Source organism: Siniperca chuatsi, linkage group LG4, assembly GCF_020085105.1.
Source record: "Siniperca chuatsi isolate FFG_IHB_CAS linkage group LG4, ASM2008510v1, whole genome shotgun sequence".
NCBI classification, from domain to species: Eukaryota; Metazoa; Chordata; class Actinopteri; order Centrarchiformes; family Sinipercidae; genus Siniperca; species Siniperca chuatsi.
This window is the reverse complement of record NC_058045.1, coordinates 17,374,057-17,389,697: the sequence shown is the minus strand read 5'-3', so window position 1 is coordinate 17,389,697 and position 15,641 is coordinate 17,374,057.

Sequence of the window (15,641 nt, the reverse complement as noted above, 5' to 3'; positions counted from 1 at the left end):
ATATTTGGTAATCGTGCTCTACCTGTAAGCTAAAGTTAACTTGTGGTAGCACTTTCTAGTTAGCTTACAACATTATACTTCTGGTCACAACGTTAGCAATGCTACCAGAGTGGGAGCCTCTCGTTAGCTGGAGAGTGGTAAAGTGGCAGTGGAAATTATTTTTCACAATTCCTGGGGATATTTTGCTAATTTTAAACAGACTCCAAAACAAATCTGAATCAACCCTTTAAATAACAGTTGAGACTTTGTTTTAAGGTAAAAGTAGTATTTATGATTAGAAAAAGGTGAGGGTAAGCATGCAGAGGATTCATTCAGGAGATCCAATATCTTAATACAAATCTTTTCTAAAACAGAACAGAACAACCTGACCTGTTGCAGGATAGTGTGAATGTTGCAATGGGCTTATTCTGATCTTATTCTGATCCACATGTTCTCATGCTTCTCTCCCATAAGTGCTGACATGACCATTATGCCTCCATTAAGTATAAACACTAGTCTCTTTTTAGGGTAGTTAACCCTTTCTAATGATGCCACTAGAACTAGAACTAGAACACTTGAAATTGTAAATTCAGCAGCTTGTTTCTTTGGTAAAGGGTGTTTTACCACAGACAAAACCATGGATACATTTAATTTCCAAACTGTGTTCTACAGTATAAATACAGCAATTCATTTCTAGCAGACAAAGCAATTTCTCCCAAAAATAGAACCATTTGTGTCTATTGCGTTTTGTCCCTAATCAGTGTTAAAGTACTATAGTTCATCATGGCTCATTAAGAATCAATTAGTAGAGATGGGAAGGCTGGCTGCAGACAGCACCAAATGGGACTTTGCGTAGACAAACAAACAAACAATAAATTAATGAATCCACAGTTTGTTTTCCATTCACCGTTAGTTAATAATGTGTTTCCAGGCTCTGCTGCTTCATGATGCTTCAGACCAAATTCTTGGCTTTCTGGTTTCAAAAACAAAAGAGACAAGATCATTATCATACAGGACTGGACTCAATATCCCTCAATAACTGCAAAAAGTCAAGAGACTGAGGAGCTATGCAATTACATTGGCCCCTCTCGCTGACCATCACCTCATCAGTATACAGTTTTTGCTGACCTATTCCCTTATAGAAGCAGCGAGCGATGGATGATAGAGTGAGAGGGAGACAGAAAGCGATGAGGGGAGGGATAAAAGAAGTGTTCTTCCAGGACACGTGAATAACACATTTGGCTTCTAAAAGTGACTAAAGTCTAAGCCCTCCAGCCTGTCATTCCTACTTTTCCCTGTCTTTTAGTCTCACTCTGTCTCTCTGTCTCTCTCTCTCTCTGTCTCCATTATGAAGTTAATAGGTTCTCAGTGGGGAAATTTAAACTGTAATTTGAAAGCATTGCTGAACAACTTTGACAGTCTGAAAGTGGCACACTATGCCACCTGCAGAGTGAACAAACGAGGGGAAAGAAAGAGGATGTGAGAAACGGTATAGAAAGAAATTTGTGAGTAAGGGGAGGAGAGCAACAATTAGCATTCCTGAGGCTGCATGTGTAACTAATTATGTGTGAGCATTGTGACAGGGAGGCTGTTGAGTGCAGTAATGGGATCCCTGCTGCTTAATGAACATGTCACAAGCTTTTGTCTGAGCTGAAGGAAAGAGACAGTACTTGATGACCAGTGGGTATCCTGTGGACATTGTGCGTGTTGCATGTGTTTTTGTACATTGTGTCCCTTTGCATTTATGCATGCCTATGAGACCATTTGCTAGGGGGAGTGGTACGTCATTCCAAACACATTCTGATGGAGAGAACAGTCATTCTCCCTTGCTAATATTATCAACATTCAACATATTCTTTGAGTATTCCATAGTTACACACCTAATTTTGTATTAGGGCTCTTATATTCATACTATGAATGAATCAGCCATGAGAAAATCCTACAGCCTTTTAGATTCATGTGGCTCTGTATAAATCAATTCTTCTCTTGATAATCACCCTTGTATGGCTGTCTATCACTGTGACTTTTGCTGAAAAATATCCATGAAAACTTTTAAAAGGTGGAGTGAACAAATTATATGAGAGAGTGTGCACATTGCTCAGGCTGTGAGAAAGAAAGGAGATGGTAACGATCTAAATCTTGATTTTGAAGTCTACAGAGACTTTCAGACTTCCAATCTTTATCTTAATAAGTAATGATTGTTAATCATTGTTATTCAAAAATGCCCCCTTGCTGGCTCTGTCTTCATCAATAGTGGTTGCAGTGTTTGCATGCATATTATCATTATACAGGAAGCCAGCAGTCATTTCGTTTCTTCTACATGGCATTTAGTGGTCAAAACTTAGAAAACAAAACAGGATTGGTAAAATTTGTAAATTGGTAGCCATGCTAATGGCATGGCTCTAGGGATGCAATGTTGACGTATCTCAGCAACTATTGGATTGCCATGACACTTTTTTTTTTTTTAACAGATATTCAAGTTCCCCAGAGGATAAATTCTACAGACTTTGGTAATCAACTTTTCCTCTAGCACCAGCAGCCCAGAGGTCAAGGTTTTCACTTATTTGGTAAAATATCTCAACATTTAGTTGAGGGACTTACAAAAAATTTGTACAGGCAGTCATTGTTTTCAGTCAGTGTACCTAATGACTTTTGTGGTTCCATAATGTTTCCTCTAGTGCCACCATGAGGTTGGCATTTGTGGTTTTGAGTGAAAACTATTGGATAGATTGCAGACGATCGATGTCCCACTCATAACTTTGATATTGCCCTGACTTTTATCAAACGCCATCATCAGGTCAAACATTAATTTGTTCAATACTTTGGTTTATGATCAAATACCTGCAAAACCAATGATATCCCCATCAGTATCACCTATAATTTGTATAGCTATACTAGGGTTTACGGTTTAGTGCTAATTAGCGCATGCTAACACTAAACATTATACCTACTAAACATCAGTATGTTAGCATTATATTACTCAAATGTTATATTCACATGTTTGATTGAATCCATGCAGTCACAAAAAAGATTTATGCAAGTCATTGCCACTTCAGACGTCATCCCTGAGGTTTGAGTGGCACAGGAGAAATGCTGCTAATCTACATTTCCAAATTTTGACAAGTCCTCTTATAAGGTAAAAATATAAGGTAAAATATATACAATGTAGAGAAACTCCTCAAATATAATTAAGTCACCATAATCACTTTCTCAAGACGGCAGCGAGAAAAGAAAGATTAATGGTGTGGAAGAGTTGTGAGGGAGGGGACGTATTCTTCACCATCTTGCCCCTCTCGCTCACTTCCTTTCAGCCCCCATCCTTTTGAACAGCTGAAAAGGCTGAGATACATTATTGGAGCTAATCAGAGTTGAATGAGGAAAGCGCTGAGGTGAGACAGCAGAAATTACCTCCCTCCTCAGCCTGCCTGTTTTCTGTGCCCTCTTTCACTGAGCCTCTGTCCACATGTTCTCTGATAAAGGTGAAGGGAGATGATGGTGGTGGGGGTGCAGCTGAGGTGTAGTTGTAGAGCTGCGACTATTGCTCTCGTAAATCAAAAGGGTGATGAAATTATTTAGTAATACAGTGAAGCGAGAATGAAAAGAAATGAAGGTTACAATAGAGGGTGATTAAGACTTAATATAATTTAATTTTTTCTTTGTTGTCCAGATGGTGGCCCTTCTAACCAACATACCAATGACTTTACTTTAACCAGTGATCTAGTACAACATCCCCTCACATATTGATAAACCATGTCATAGTAGACTTTACAGTGGCTTCAATCCTCCATTAGGCCATTAGGTTGGGGGTGGGTGTCCAGAGGTAGCAGAGGGATGACAGGTGGGAAATACAATGCGTCTGGAAAGTATTCACAGCGTTTCACTTTTCCCACATTTTGTTATGTTACAGCCTTATTCCAAAATGGATTAAAGTCATTATTTTCCTCAAAATTCTCCAAACAATACCCCATAATGACAACGTGAAAGAAGTTTGAAATCTTTGCAAATTTATAAAAAAAAAAGAAGAAAAAAAAATCACATGTACATAAGTATACACAGCCTTTGCTCAATACTCAGTATTTTTGAGTATGATGCTACAAGCTTTTTGGGCCGTTTCTCCCATTCTTCTTTGCAGGACCTCTCAAGCTCCATCAGGTTAAATGGGGAGCGTCGGTGCACAGCCATTTTCAGATCTGTGGAGAGATCTGGTTCAAGTCTGAGCTCTGGCTGGGCCACTCAAGGACATTCACAGAGTTGACCCGTAGCCACTCCTTTTTTTATCTTGGCTGTGTGCTTAGGGTTGTTGTCCTGTTAGAAGATGAACCTTCACCCCAGCCTCAGGTCCAGAGCGCTCTGGAGCATGCTTTCATCAAAGATATCTCTGTACATTGCTTCATTCATCTTTCCCTAGATCCTGACTAGTCTCCCAGTTCCTGCCGCTGAAAAACATCCCCACAGCATGATGCTGCCACCACCATGCTTCACTGTAGGGACGGTATTGGCCAGGTGATGAGCGGTGCCTGGTTTCCTCCAGACATGACGCATGAGTTCAATCTTTGTTTCATCAGACCAGATAATTTTGTTTCTCATGGTCTGAGAGTCCTTCAGGTGCCTTTTGGCAAACTCCAGGTGGGTTGTCATGCGCCTTTTACTGAGGAGTGGCTTCCATCTGGCCACTCTACCATACAGGCCTGATTGGTGGAGTGCTGCAGAGATGGTTGTTCTTCTGGAAGGTTCTACTTTCTCCACAGAAACGCTGGCGCTCTGTCAGAGTGATAGTTCTTGGTCACCTCCCTGACTAAGGCCCTTCTCCTCCAATCGCTCAGTTTGGCCGGGCGGCTAGCTCTACGAAGAGTCCTGGTTGTTGCAAACTTCTTCCATTTAGGGATGATGGAGGCCACTGTGCTCACTGGGACCTTCAATGCTGCAGAAATTTTTCTGTACCCTTCCCCAGATCTGTGCCTTGATACAATCCTGTCTCAGAGGTCTACAGACAATTCCTTGGACTTCATGGCTTGGTTTGTGCTCTGACATGCACTTTTAACTGTGGGACCTTATATAGACAGGTGTTTGCCTTTCCAAATCATGTCCAATCAACTGAATTTACCACAGGTGGACTCCAATCAAGTTGTAGAAACATCTGAAGTATGATCAGTGGAAACAGGATGCACCTGAGCTCAATTTTGAGTGTCATGACAAAGGCTGTGAATACTTATGTACATGTGATTTTTTTGTTTTTTATTTTTAATAAATTTGCAAAGATTTCAAACAAACTTCTTTCAGGTTGTCATTATGGGGTATTGTTTGTAGAATTTTGAGGAAAATAATGAATTTAATCCATTTTGGAATAAGGCTGCAACATAACAAACTATGGAAAACGTGAAGCGCTGTGAATACTTTCTGGATGCACTGTAGGTGAGCCTGTGCCCTGGCAGATTCCCTGAATTAAGGTTTGGTGGCAGGTAGAGTCAGCAACCTCCTACGTGCTTACAGTAAAACACTGCAAGATTTCCTCTCAATCGTGTCCATCATATCAGCATTTACAGAAAATCTTAACTTCCTCATTCCTTCCTCTGAGATGTGTTTCCTCATTCCCTTGAGTTGTGTGTTGCTGTCTTCCCTCTCAACAGAGGCTCAGGGAATAATAAGCACAGTGAGACAAAGGGCTGAATTTAAGGTCTGAAAGCTGATCACAAAGAGGTTAGATAAAGGAAGTTTGTGGAGACTTGCTAATTTGAAGTTTATATGCTGACAGGAGGACTCCGAACCCAAGAATAATGAAGCGACTTTAAACAATTCTTTGTCGTGTTTATGAATCCTTTGTAGTTTATTGACTGGCCATTATATTACTGCTAGGGATGTTTGTTTCATATAAGTTTGAGAGTAGAGAGCGAGAAATAGACACACCCACCTGCACATTCATGCTTACACAAACAAACAGCATTGCCCTGTGATACATCCACCAGTATACTATCACCTCTTCAGCATCTGTCACCTCAGAGGATGATCACCAGGTTTTACGAAGTAGTGACAGCCCTTCTGCCTGTTCTCATTGTTCCTGCTGGCAGACCACTTCTCCCCCTGTCCCCTTGCATTATCTCTTTACACATGGTGCTCCTAGCCTTCGGATGGACAAGAGGGCTTCATTAGGATTTATTTTTGTTCATTTTGTGGTCTGCCTATGGAGTGTTATGGTGCCTCTGCAGCAGGACTAACCCTGCGGTTCAAACACTCTAACAGTCCATAAACAGAGACAAGGCCTGCAGATGACAACCTGCCACTGCCTGGGCTCTGTCATCTGCAGCTCACCAAGCCCTTTAAATAGGTGTCTGGGGTGTCATCGTCTCTGAGGGCTGCCTTATGGGGAGGTGTATAATAAAACCAAGACTATAAACATGAGTGTAAGTGGCACAGCCTTGCCTGTGGCTCATGCTGCAACTTTTGAGCAGCAGCAGCAGTAGCAGGAGCAACAGCAGAATCCGGGCTGTGTTACTTGTATGAAAGAGAGAGAGAGAGAGAGAGAGAGAGAGAGAGAAAGAGAGAGAGAGAGAGAGAGAGGAAGGATGAGAGAGAAGTAATGTAAGAGAGGCTTTATGACATGAAAAGATGAAGGCAGTAAATCAGCAGTATTTTGTCATCATTGTTCGGTTGTCCACCTGTGGCTGTGCGTATACTGTATGGTAGATTGTTATGCCACCTTATCATATGTTCATTATGTGCATTTAAAAGACTTGTGAATGAAAATGTGAATGAAAATTAAATTAAATTTAGTTGAATTTATCTGACACACCACAGCTTAATCTCAAACCACTGAGCCATTTTCTCTCTCTGAGGTTTATTTAGTTTAAGGTTGTGTTCCACCAAGTCCGAGAACTTGGCAGTTCTTGCAGTCTGGCCAATAATGATGTTTGCTGTGTTCACATTGTTGAGGAGAGATGGTCTTGGGTTTAAAAAGGCTTGTTTTCCAGCAGCTATAACTGCGTATGGCAGTATGATCCAGGGAGAAGAATGGCCAAGAGACAAAACCAGAACATCATAAGTGGCTACTGTGCTTTTATGCATATGTTTACTTGCATTTTTTTTTCTTACATTATGTTATTGATGTCTTGACCCTTGATTCCAGATGGAAGCATTCAAGTAGCTGGGAAAATAATAAATAAGGGAATAGAAGCTATTCACAGTCGTCCCGCTGATTTATGAATGCAAATGTTGTAAAAGGGTTGGTGTAGGGATTTAACGAGCTAAGTGTTCCGTGTATCTGCGTAGGATGAATGACTGATGCAGTTATTTTTCCCTTCAAATCTCCTTTCTCTATGATCTGTAATAGTGATGGCCAGGGGGAAGGGGTGAGGAAATGATGCACTGTATTACACGATCAGTGTCTGATCTTGTTTTCTTTCGGCTGCCGCATTGTAGCATATTGTTACCGTCACATGGATGGTTGTATTTGTGGCTCTTCTACCATATCTGCACAATGACCACCTTCTTGTAAAGGGTCCCTCTGAGAGTCATTATCCCTGATCCAATCATCAATGACAGGAGAAGGGAATGTAGAGGAAAGATGTAAGATGACAGGCGATGTGCTTTCTGATGTCCTCCTCGTGTCTCAAGGGGGACGACTCATAGCCCCCACTCTTACAAACAAATCTACAGAGCAACAAAAGTAATCAGGCCTCTTCAGCGTCAAACTTAAGGATTATGTTTTCTTTTCTGGGAAGCCACATATTTACTCATTGATGTGCTCCTTGAAGGGCAGCCTACCAGTTGTGTACAAGATAGCATCCAGGTCACTGGGGTTTAGAAGAAAGCCTCTTCATACGCCACATGTTCCATGACATTTGGATGTGATGTTGCTGTTGTGAAGGGACTAAAGTCCATATTTGACCCAAGGGCTGCGTGCATGGCGCAATGCTTTTTTCTTTTTGGCTTTGTATGCATCAGCAAGCTTTGTTTTGGTAATGAAAATGTTCCCTTTTCTTTGTAGAAATGAAAGAGCACCCATAGTCAACACATTTGTAAATATGTGCTGGATATTTGATTAAAATTGTTTATTTCAAATGTTGTATGATAAACCTTACAGAACACAACATGAGATTGCAATATAGTTTGTATTCCAATGATCACATTTCTCCATCTTGTGTTCCTTGACAGCCTGAACTAAGTGCACAGTAAAATTAATGTAGTTGAACTTTATTGTTGGAAATGAGACAATGAGACAACAAGAGATCTGACAGCTATGAAGAAAATATATTGTTAAAATGAAATAATAAATAAAATGTTTTAAATTTCAGCTTTAGAACCGTCAACAAATAACACAAGGCATCATAGACAAAACACAAACATTAGCATAGGGTATACAGTAGATAAAGGCCATCCTGTTTCATGTCAATTTATTTTTCATGTTAAGTTGAAAGGAGACATTCCCACATTCAACCCTTTATCCTTTAAATTATGTACATATCTGCATTAGGGATTTACAGTCATTGAAACATTTAATGCCAAGGCAGGAAGTAACATGATGGTCATACAGTATAGTGCAGTAAGTGAGTGTGTGGAGTTCAGGTGGATGAGGAGTGTGTAACTGCTAGGACAGGTGGAAGTCAGAGTTAATGTTGTTAGTATGTAACCTTGACTATATGATATGTCCCTAATCTTGACCAAGTGGTTTTAGTTTCATTAAATTAAACATATCCTAATCATGCCTTATCAGCCATGTGCAGATTTTGTAGCAATAAATGTCATCAAGGAAGATTTTGCAGATATGCTCACCATTCTGTATGAAATGTTGATAAAAAATGCAATCTGAAAGTTGTTATGTTTCACCCCAAATGTATTTTGCTGATGCAAACTAGTTGCATATGAATGTAAATTTGTAGGAGAAAAGACTGGAGGAATTATGCCACACTTGAGAGTATAGCTGGAGATGTTTGTGTATGAATTAACTAAAATATTTTGTTCTGACTGGCTGGAATTTAATGCATTCTGTTCAGAAGTGTTGCTGTGTCTCTTGTTTTCTTTTTACAGCTGGCTGAGTTGCTCTGCTGTAGGGAGCCATGCTTTCTTATATCAGCCGGGCTGCACAGCCAGGACGTACCTGCTGACACTGTACTTTGTCAAAGTGGTTCTGTATTTAATGCCATTCTCTATAGTCAGGCAATCTGAAACTCTGTTCTGTCTTTTTAGGGCTGCATAGCACTGCATTGGGCTTTTCCCTGTGTCCAAATGAATGTTGAAGTTTTGATGAAGTGTCGTAATTTGGTTCAGTCTCATTGGTTTGAGGGTCCTACTGAGGCACAAAAGTGACCTGGTGTCAGGAACAGTTAAGGGAGGAGGCTCTAAGGTTTGTAGAGTTTTGTGGTGGACAGGAATGAGGGTTTCTGGTTTTGAGATGTCACCATTTTTGGCAACATTTGTTTTAATCTAGTTAAGTAATGGTAATGTGCTTAATTAATCTCTGTTACTTGCAGAATGCCTTTGCAGAACTCTACAAAAAACATTTCCACTACCATAAAGGGGAATTAGTTTCAGAAGGGAACTGAAGCACTTGGCTTTTCTTTAACTGAACGTTTCAACACATTGTGCATCTTTTGTGTCTTCTTGGGACATTTCAGTACTGTGTGTTGGTATCATTGACTGCATTTGGGCTGTGATGATGCAAATAGCATTGAAAATCAAAATGCTATCCTGTCACCCAATGAATTAGTTATAAAGTCATGTGCTCCAATTTCCTTCTCATTTCAACTGTCATTTTCTTTCTCTGAGGGCACAGAGCAGGAAAAGGATAGTAGACAGTCGACAGGCTCAAGCACAAGTTCAAGTGCTTTGTGATTACAGGATGTTCATCCAGGATTGGTTCACTTTCATATTACCAAGCTGGAATTTTAATATAAATTGCATAGAATGCCCTGCATGCCTCCCTTCTCTGTTCATTAAATGCTGGATGCAGCTCTCATTACATCAAAGCTCAGTTCAATATATCACGTTAATGTGTAGATGGTTGTAGTTTTAACAGTTATCCAATTTGAGTGTCTGCAATTGAGTGTCTCCATTAAAAGTATGTAATGTTTCCCTGTGATCTGGATCTTTGTGGGATGTCATTATTTTAGTAGTTTAGTAGTAGTAGTTCTTTATGTTTTTTGTAGTTTTGCTTCCTGTCGTTGATTGCTTGCCCTTATTGGGTTCGCCTGTGTCTCATAGTCTCCCCTACCTGAGTGTATTTAGTCTGTGTTCTTCCTTTGTTCTGCATCAGATTGTCTTCGTTGCCTGCATGGCAAGTGTCCTGGTGTCTGGTTCTTCTCGGCCTGCCACTAAGTTTTGGAGTACTTATATGTTTCGTTTGGACCTTGCCAGTCCTTATGTTGGACTCTGTTGTTTGCTTCCTCGGACTGGTTTGCATTTGTTGGAATGCGTTCCGGGTGTTTGATTACTGCCTGGCTGAGAACTTTGTAAGCCTTTTGTTTTATTAAATGATTGAACCGTATACCTGCCTGTTTCCAATGTCTGCATCTGGGTCCAAGCCCTTGTGTTACGTGCTTGATCTAACAGGTTACCTTGTTTAGGAAATTGATAAAAATATAATTTAGGAGAGCAGTTAGACATACATTATGAATACTATAAAATTCACTAGTGAGAGAGCAATAACTTACAGCCTCAGAGATGGTGTCCATAAATTACTGAGTTCAGAAGCTATGCATTATGGGGCGCTATTTGCACACTGACCTGAACATGTTTAATTACATGCTTGTTTTTGTCGCTTAGCCTAATAACAAGCCATTATCTTGGGCTGTGTTAAGAATCTGGAAATAACAACAATTAATTTGAATCATAACAAAACAACATAATTAGCAGAGGTAAGGTGGCCACAAGGATCCTTTCTCTGTATGGCCTGTTTCTGCATTCAGTGTGACAGTCATTAGGCAGAGGCTGCAGGTTGTGGAGTTCGGCTCAGCTGACTACTGTACACAGCAACACTTGTCTTATCTGATTGCCAAGGATATGGTTGTATCAAAGCCACCAATCGGAGAGCTTTACCCCGCAGAAATCAAATAAGATGTGTGCTCAGTAGCATCTCTGCAGATTAGGCGGCTGAATAAAAAGAACTATAAGGAGATAGAACAGGTGTGAGATAAAATGGCACCCTGGAGGAACATCTCCTGCAGGCCTTGACAGCTTTATACGTTCATGCACATGCATGCACACTATACACATTGTACACCATTTTATAAAACACCTACATTCACTCACACTAACGTAAAAAAATATTGCAGCCATATGACTAGATAGTGCAAGATGTTAGAGGTAACACAAGTGGGGGAGGGTAGCAGGAAGGAAAATGGCCATCAATAAAAATAGCATCTGAAGTTTTATTTTTTTTATGACCTTGACAGTGACATTGCTGTTTCACCTCACTTGATTCCCTTCACACACACAAGCGTACTGTAAAATCTCAATCCATCAAGCCATATTCAACAGGCCTCTTGTAAACCATTCCAAGGGTACATTTATACGAAACATTAAACACAGCTTGGCTAGCTTTTGGTCTCTATTTACGTGTACTTCAGTGTGACCCCAATTACATCAGGTAAACTGCTGATTCAAACAACAGACTTTTAACAGACTATTAACAATAGTGGTAATAACCCAGATTGAGCTGAGAGCAGCAAAGGAAAAGATTTCTGCATGATGTTCATGTGAAAATACTACTCATGTAACATGATTAAATTGTGCCACATGTCTGTTTCTGTTGTCTCAGTAATGATCATGGACTGAGTTTCATTTGCATTTAATAAATATGAATGTTGTGAAGTATGTTTCACATCTGCTGCATGTAATGGTCAGTCATCTGAGATGAACACACCAGTCTGGTCATTTATTTATTTTTTATCCAGCAGCTCATGACAAATAATATATCAGCCCTGATAGTTTAAGTCATGCCTGTGTTATATTTTAGCTTCTTCTCCTGGAGTTATCTGACAGCTGGCTTCTTCCATAGGTGAAACATGTTAGGGTCAACTTAGAGTTGCAAAAGTGACGTGCAATGAAAGACTTAAAACAGGATCATGTGAAAGGGTCACACAAGAAAGAATGATTTATTACCCTTTGTCTCTCTCTCATTGTGGCACTGAAGACTGTGTGATGTATTGCATTTTATTCTCACTGAGAATTCTATTGTCTTCTAATGTGAATGATTCTGCATGGGTCGTACGGGACGGCTCAAGTGCTGTCAAGCTGTCTTTTATTTCACACATCAGTGGTCTCTACGCCTTGAGTATTATAGGCATGACGTGAATGCTTTTTGGATGGTTGATATATTATAATACTCACAGATAAAGGCGCAGTGCACAATTGGCTGCGCATGAAATATGATTTACCTATTATGATATCAAGACCAGAGAACTGTATGTCATTTCTGGTCCTGCATCCAATCTACATGCTCTAGAAAAATGCATCTGTGTCAGTTTTTATAGGTAATGTGCATTAGGCCGCGATAAGTGATTGTAACACATCGTCTTTGTGGTGCTCTCTGTGGGAATTCAATGAATAAATCACATTTTATTGAATATACCAGACTTTATTTGAGGCCATGCTGTTACTCATTATGTGCTTATAGAAGTTAACTTTGTGAGTGTGTGCTTTTTCTAATATGCACATTTTCAGCGACCTTCAAGAGAAAAAAGTCAACACCGGTGTATGTTTGAAAACAACTTCTGATTCCCCTGGCTTTGGAAAGTTACCTCTCTTTTAGAAACACTGCTCTTTTTATCACCTTGTTTTTCCTGATGTGCAAATGCAACATTACTTGGCCATCACTTTCTTTGCACTCTTCTTTGTCCCTCTTCCTTCTTCGTTGCCTCTTCTCTGTTGCTCCCACTGCAGACACCTAATGCCCTCTTCCTCCACCTGGTGTCTTCAAACACACACCTGCCTTTGACCGGTGAAGTTGCCACTCCGAATCCATCTTGTGTCAGGAATGTCATCTTCCACTCCCCCAATCACTGGTGCAACACCTCTGTATGGCAACAACACACCATTAGAGGTCTCTAGTCAACATGTGCACTTTCACAAGGCTGGCAAGGAGGTCCGCAGGGAGTTATCCGCGTGTGTGTGTGTGTGTGTGTGCGCGCTTTTTTCATTCCCTGTAAATCCCCTGAGAAAAAGCATTCACTCTATCTAAGAACACAACACTGAGGGCTGGTCACACCTCATTAATCAACCAGGAATCCTTGTTTTTTGCTGCCATACACCTGTATCCTTTGTATCAATCTTTCAACACATAAGGAAGATACGAGGACTGGTCTGTCTGGTGTGTGTAGGAGTAAGGTGAAACAAGCTCGATTTAACCACAGCTCCCACGTTTCTGTCCTTTCCTGTGTTCTTGTGACTACTGTCCAGGTTAGCCCAGATTTATAATTGGGTCCAGGATGGGACACTGGGTATGTAGATAATGGGACACCCCCATCACGCACACACACACACACCCACCTTCACCTATGATCCCCCGTCTCTCTCTTCAAGGCTACACACAACCTTTCTGTGTGTTTGTGTATGTGTCCCTTGAACCTATTAAGGTGAAAGCTAATGTCCCATTATGCTCACCAGTACAACCACCTATTAACCATAACGCATGATAAAATGACGGATAGCTTGGTTCAAGGCTCCTTCTGTGTTCACGTTTGGTTTCCAGTTAAGCTGTTCACACAACCTTGTATCCTGGTCTCTCTGCAGCTGCTGCACAGTCCTCCATTCCTGACTTTGCCATAACCACAAGGCTGTTAACAACAGGAGCTGACTGAAGAAGAGAATGAAAGCTGAGTGTGAGTATTCACCTTCAGGTGAGGTGGCACTTCATGCAATCCAGCGTGGGAGTGTGTGTGATATCCTGACCATTCCTCGTGTTTGTGTGACTGAATTATTAATACTTGACAAATGACAGCCATTTTGAATAGGACCTTCCACTCGACATCGATTAAATATAAACAATGCGCATGTGTGAGCAAATGTGTTTCTACCACTGCCATTGGAGCTGCAAGCCACTTTTAGCTTGGGAGAGGGAGGCAGAGATTGCGGTTGATGGCAGGGGTGAAATTTATAGTGCCAGACAGTCACTTGGTATGCAGGGAAGGGACAGGCAAGACTGTTTTCACATAATTGTTCCATCATCATCTTCTCAGAGATATGCTTTTGTTTGCAGGGTTTTTTTGTTCTTGTGTGCTTCTGTGTGTATCTTTATATGCTTGTGAGGGACAAAAAGAGAGTGTGAGTGGCAGAGAAGGGGGATACAGAGTGAAAATGGAATATAGAGAACATAGGAGTGCAAATTTGTGTTTTTAAGAGAAAAAGAGAAGTGGCAAGAGTAAGTACAAATGGAATATGGAGTGTATGACAGCACTTTGTTTGTGAGTGTGTGTGTCTACGTGTGTCCATGTGTTCACTGGTCTAAGTTCACCTGGGAGGGAGAAAGCTGAGAATGAGATCAAAGGCAAACAACTTTATTGGCGGTCTCCATAATTCAGCAGCTATACCAGGGGTCATAGTCTTTCCTTTGAGGTTGAGCTGCAGAGATGAATCTTTAATGCACTTCTGCCTAGGAATAATGGATGGCACGGGCCCGCTAGTACCCAGCCCTGCTGCAAAAGCTGGGAGCGGTGGAGAAATGATTGGGGGTGAGGGGGAGAGTATATGGAGGACATGTATGGACTGTGGACAGAGAGAGGAATGAACACAGCGAGGGCTGTGCAGAAGAGAAAGCATGAGAGGGAGGATTTGTGTTTAGTTGATAAAATATGTCAGCTCTCGTATGTGCATATCATGGTTGCCTGTATGGATGGTGTATGTGTGTCATGTGTGCAAGCATGCACTGCATGCTTTATCACAAGCCTTCCCCTGTACGTATATGGGGTGAATTTCCCCGGATGACAGTCTTTTCACAGCTGTGTAGCTCTGAGGTGCCCTTAGGGTAGAGGAATGATTGAGCTGCACCACCCCTTCCCACTGTGACCCACTAAGCCTCTCTACCCCATGTGGTCCCCTGGCAGTCCCGCCCCCGTCCACCTGCTCTCCCTGCACCTGGACTGGAACAGCAGACTCACTTGCACACTATCTCAGTGCACCTAGAGGCAGGGAAATGTTCAGGACCTCCTAGGGGAGCACGGACAAAGCTGCGGCACAGCAGGTATGCAGAACTATGGGTTTTGTGGCTTGGCACAGCAGATAATACCAGAATAAAGCTAGTGAGTTAATGTTACTGATAGTCTCTAGACCAAGCTGTGTTTTACAGCTTCCTCTCAGAGAATGATCCTTGTTAAGGAGGAAGGGGATTACTGCTTACTTGAACATGAACATTGCCAATGTCACCATGTAGCAAGTCTAAAAATTAGCTCAAACAGCCATCTACTATAGAAACAGGGCAAGTTTATGTTTATGTTGAGTTACCCATATGTTATCTTCCTTATGTGCTTCTCTGTACCCATAAACAGGCCATCTCTAAGTTTAAGTACCCCATGTTTATAACCCTGACGGCCCAGATGAGCTTTAGTCCTTCTGATGTTTAGAGTGCTGTCAGAGTGGTGTCACGCACTGCACTAACATGCTAACGTACTGCATAGCTGCGCCTGAGGGGATGGAGGAGAAACTATCGCAGTGGAAGCTAGAGTTTGCATTTTCCT